Raw genomic sequence first — 6,000 nt, 5'->3', positions numbered from 1 at the left:
TTGCTTCATGTCCAGAGTGCTTTTGTTCCACAGGAAGTAGAGGGGACAGGAAGGAAGAGAGCCCCACAGCAAACCAAGACAGTGGACCCCTTCTCTCAGGACCAGTTTCCTCTCTGGCTACTCTAACTACATCCCACTTCCCACGCCTGCAAATTCAAAGGCTCTTTGGTTACAAACTGATAGTGAGGCGGGCCTTTTTTATGCAAGTGCGCCTTTGAAAGCAAGGTTTCATTGACACCTCCTAGTGAGAGCTCCTTTGCCTGAGGGAAAGTGTTTTGCTGTCCTCCCAGGGGAACAAATGCGGACAGCATCTTGTCTCAATAGGAGCAGTAGAGATAGTCTGGCTGCCATGAATACACATTACCCTCACATAGCTGGACTCACAGGGGTGATGCTTGTATAATATAACATTGTATTTGGTTTTAATAATGGTGTGCTTGTATCCGTTATATCATAAGAGGGTATAGCTTACTTAGAGCTTACCCTCTTATTTCAGATCAGAGGTGCAGACGTGGAATACACCCCACCGTCTGCAGGGTCTCTGGGTCCTGCGCGTGTGAGGAATGCATGTGACCGTTGAACGTGTCCTGTACCACTGGAGAGCAGATGCTGCAGCTGTAGGAGGCTGGTGCAGCAAGGGCACATGTATGCACTATGCTTTTGCCATGGAACTTTATGAAAGGGGTTGTGATTAGTGGACTTACCTTTCATAAACCAAATTCCATAAATCATTTCATTTTAGAAAAAAATCATTAAAATGCTGGGGGCTTTCATTCGCACACCAGATGACAATCCAACACAGGATCAGGGCCACAAGGATATTGCCGTACATCAGACTTGACCAGACAACCGTGTATTGTTCCAGTTTCTCTCGTTACTCAGGCAGTGTAACGCTTAACAATTCTCCACTCTCCATTGCCACAACAATTTTACTTTCTTCTCTGCCTCGGAGTGGCAGGATATATATATATAGATATAGATATATATATATATATATTAGCCTGCATGCCAGAGCCCCAATCCCCACCCCAAAAGTGCTCTAAATGCCCACACCTGGGGCTATGGTAGGTTTTGCTGATAACAGGACTGTAACCAATGCAAGACTCTGGAGAAAGTTGGGTCTCTGTGCCTCAAAGCAGGAGCAACACCTGGAGTATCCGACAGGCTTAATGTTGGACAGCAACATTGTTGTGGGTCTGCTTCCAGGGTGTATGTACCGATGTTTATTACCCATGTGTTCATGATAAACATTACATGCTATCAACATCTTTACTACACAGTTTGCTCACTAAAGCAAGTATTTGATTTGCAATAGTGTCTTTTATACTCATAAATAGCAACATATTGATAATGGGCTCTGCTATTTAGCTTTTTTTTATTAGTTTGTTACAAACTTTTAAAAAAGAAACTAGTACATTCTGTGCGTTATTTCATTACATCTGAGTTTTTGTGAACCAAAAGTCTTGTGATCTATGTTTGATCACCACCTAGTATCCTGTTAATTACACTCGATTTTGTACCTATTTGCGCTAATATGCCCTCTATAGTAAATTATAAGAGTTTGGATATTTGGCCAAGTAAGTGGCTAGAGCATAGGTTAATTTTTTTGTTTAGACCTTTACAGAATATCTGCCACCATTCTGCTCCACTTAACAGTGGTCTCTCAGCAATATGCACGTCATGATGTCTCGTTTTCAATGTTCTTATCACTGGGCAGATCACAGTTAGATGTTTCAGCGTCTCCATTGGACCTTGACAGAGTCTGCATTTATGGTCTCTGAATGCACTGATTTTTCGACTTTCAAGAATCTTTCATCGGAAATGAAGTTGAATCGAAACCTCATGAACAAATTTCAATGTCGTCATTTTGGAAACCTTTCTAAGCATTTTGGCAGCGTTCGTGGATTTATTTTCATTGCACACATTTTGAAATAGTTTATATTTATTTCTTTGGTCGATGGTGTCGGGACCAATTGCGGTTCCAAAGTTCCCTTTTTACCACACCACGGTTTGTCTGCAATGTGGTCGTGTCAATATCTGCTACTTTTTTGAGACATCGATCAGTCCACTCTTTGAAAATTGGGTCCTTTGTATGTTTGCAGTTTGGACGCAAGATATCGAACTGTGGTCCTGTGTCTTCCGTTGTTATTTTTCTGTACACGAAAAGGACCTTCCAAGTCACTTTGGTGTTTACTGAAATCAGGCCCAGCTCGTATTTTGTAACGGCTGAAGGTACACTATTCGGAAAATGGAGTATTGTTCATCAGAAGTTCTCTCCAGGGATGACCACATTTTCCAATCACAGCCCAAAGCGCAGTCCGCTCTATGAATTGGAGCTGGGACAAGCAGGTTATCGGTATTAGTGAGAATTTACAAAACGTAGTTGTAGATCATGGTTCCTTGTGCTTTTAGTGACTTGTTTTTCGATATAATACCCGTCACCCACTGAGAATCATTGATGTTGGAGTTGATTCTCATCCCTAGATATTTTGTGAAGTCCACTTGGTTCAGTGTCTCTTTTCCGATCCGTCACTGAAATATATTTCTATTTGTTGTTCTTCCTTTGTAATTTTGAAGAATCAGAATTTCCGATTTGTTGGTGTTGATGTTTAGACTATTAAGGTTAATGTAGGTTTCGAGAATGTTCACTTTCTTCTGCAAGCTGATTGGTGTGGAGTGTAACAGGATGAGGTTGTCAGCATATAACAACCCAGTTTTTGTCCATTGATTTTGGGTGATTACATAGTGGTGCTTTCTAATCCTTCACCAATATCGTATATGAAGAGATTAAAGAGGAGTGACGCCAGGGGGCAACCCTGTTTGACGCCTCTGTTTTGATTGCTTTGGATAGGGTGCCCGCTTGGTCTAGGTGTATGTTTATTTTCATATCTGTATGAAGCGCCATGATGGGCATTACGAGGCTTAATGGGCAGTTCCAGCTTTTTAGTTTAGACCACAATAGCTCTCTGTCAATACTATAGAATGCATGAGCTAGATCGACAAAGGCCAAGTATATTTTTTTCTCTCCCCGTTTGATTGCCTTCATCTTTAACAGGTTAATTATTAGTAGGTTGAGCCCGCATCATACTCCCTGTACAAATCCGGTTTGTCTGCAGTCATATTGTTGGGAGGACTTGATCCAATTCAACATTTTAGTTTGTATCAGTGACACAAAGCTTTTGCCCAGTACGTCGAGAAGTGCAATTGGGCGATAATTTCTCAGATCCATTCTTAGTCCTTTGTTAAATATTGGAACCACAATTGCAGTTTTCCAGGAGGTTGGAATTTCTCCTTCTAGTATTCGAGAGAACAGAGACATACAAAAATCGGCCATTCATCAGGAGCTTCTTTCGGCATCTGATTGGTGATGCCATCTGGACCTGATGCTCTAAACAAGCCGGCATGTTTGATTTTTAGAAGAATGTCCTCTTTGTCAAAGGTGATGTCCCACTTGTCCAGGATAGGTACTGCAGGCATTAAAGACAGACCTTTCTTTTTGTACAGCTCTTGATAGTGTTTGATCCAATCAGCTTGTTACTATGTAGTGCTTGTTGTGGATCATTTGTGTCATTTATGAGCCATGACTAGTTTGTTTTTATTCGACAGGCCTCGCATCCTTTGCTCTGCATCTCGTCGTTCCATTACATGATTATGTCAAATGTGCCAGTTTTTGTATTTTTCAGAGTTTCTTCCTCATGTTTTTTTTCTGAATTTTGCAAGTGTGCTGTTGATCTGATTTCTTTGCGCAGTTCTCTTTTTCATATTAATATTTCTGGATCAAATGCATGTTTTTTTGAAACCAGATGTTTGATCTCCCCGTTGGATCTCTACATATTGGATCAGTAGTGAACAGTAGTTGACTATGCTATTACCGCTGTTAAATGTTTTTTGGTATGCTTTGTGGATGGTTCTCGTCGACATATGCAGATGACACGTTAGTTCAAGCAAGTTGTGGTCACTCTGTTCCATTGGTATAACTTGTAATGAAGCCATGTTTAATATTGCTCTTTCAGATACAAAGAAGTAGTCCAACATGGACTCTTGGATTCTTCTTTTCCACATTGCTCGCGCTGGTATTTCACCCTGTATGTATCCATTCAAGATGGATATATTACGTACACACATCTCTCATTGATGTGTTGGCTGTGCTTGTCCCAATGTCCGATCTATGGGCAATTTAGTTTTTCCCCCTCTTTGTCTGAAGTTATGCAATTGACGTTCAGGTCCCCACACACCAATAGAATTGGATTCCCTTCTGAGGATTTTAGATGGTCAATCAAGATGGTTATTTGGCCTATGAAGGTAATGGTACCTGTAGCCTTGTGTTGTCAATAGAGGTTAGATTTAGGCTGTTTTCCTATGGTTTGATTTTTTAGATTTTCTTTGTCAGGGCACTGTTGGATTCATTTTCCTTCAAGCGTTCGGCCTCGAAGATCGCATAAAAGTGAGTTTCTGGTTACTTTGTTGATTTTGTTGGCCCGCAAGGCTCACTTGGATTTCCCATTACTCCATCTGCATTCACAGAAGTAGATGGCCTTATAGATGGGCCTCCTTCTTCTGGTACTGAGTGGGTTTTACCATTTTGGTTCGGAGTGTTGGATGTGGTGTAATTGGGTGATACAGTATCCTTACTATTGTTTAGTGAATCAGTAAGGGGCATGGGTAAACCAGGCATCCCTGCAGGATCTATTTCATCAATTATTATTGGTAGAATCTCTATCCGAGTGCCCAAGTTATTCTTTGGCCATTGTGTAGGTTTTATTTGTGGATGACTTTGACTATTGGCTCCTTTGTCCGATTTGGTATTACGTATGTTTTTAAACATTGTTAGTAACGTCAGAGCCTCTCAAACGACCTCTGCCAGCAATCTTTTATCCTCACCATTGACTTGAGCACTTTCTGGATAGGATCAGCTCTCTCCCAAGTCCTCAGTAGATTTAGATTTGAGTGCAAACACAGATGTTTCAATGTTTAGTAACTTGAAATGCATCATGGCTGTTAGTGTACTCTGATCTTTATAGTTATCAATGTGTTTGTACATCTTTAGAAATGGCGCTATTGCAATAGTTAAAGCTGACATGATGTGCGGATTTCGTTCCTGGGTGACTTGCTGAATTTGCGTCCTTTTTGGACTTAGGTTTCTGGCTTCGGCAACAGATTTGGTACTGGGTGCCGATCTAACCTTTGGGAAGTCTTGTGTGATCAAGACATCAGATGAGTCTTCTGATGATGTTGAATCCCGATGCGCGATTACTTATTTTGGGTACGTTTACTCGTCATTTATCAGGCTGATTTTTGGGTAATTGATCACCTTCGGTTTAAATTGCGAACAGCTGACACCTGGTGGCGAACTTGAGTCCATTCGCCTGCATTTCGCCTAACGTTTACTCCAAATTCAATGCTAGTAGTTATTTCGCTTTGGACACAAGATCTTGATTGCGCTACTTTAGTGGCTTCCATTTGGGAAGTTATTTCGGTTAAATCATGCAGTAATTTGTCAGCCACAGCCAGAGAGTTTCTTCGAGCATAGACACCTTCCTTGCCCAATTCTTGCTCTGTTGCAACAGTGCACAGCATTGTATTGGGAGAATTTCTGTTTTCGCAGTTACAATCAGGTCCGTTTGGGATGAAAATGTTATTTCTGGCTACAAATGTGTCTCAATTAAATGTTCGTGCTGGTCTAGTTTTTATTTACATTAGCTTGGACATCCATATTTTGTTTACATAAACATCTAGTACTGCAGTCCATGCAGTGTTTTTGAATTGTTGGGTTTGTTTTTCACTGCAATTCAATCTGTTCAAAATACACTTTTCATATAACTATTTAGCCATTGTTTTGCATTTCTGTGTGCTCCGTAACTATAGGTCTATAATAATAAAAGTGAATAACTGATAAAATGGCAACACCGATAGTGGCAGAGCAAGGAGAGCATTTTCTTCGAAAACTAATTTGCAAACAGGACAGGTTAGAAGTGATGCCTTTTCCGCAGCCCATCTCCA

Source organism: Ambystoma mexicanum, chromosome 5q, assembly GCF_040938575.1.
Source record: "Ambystoma mexicanum isolate Mex_15411 chromosome 5q, UKY_AmexF1_1, whole genome shotgun sequence".
In the NCBI taxonomy this organism is placed as follows: Eukaryota; Metazoa; Chordata; class Amphibia; order Caudata; family Ambystomatidae; genus Ambystoma; species Ambystoma mexicanum.
This window is presented reverse-complemented; position numbering follows the sequence as displayed.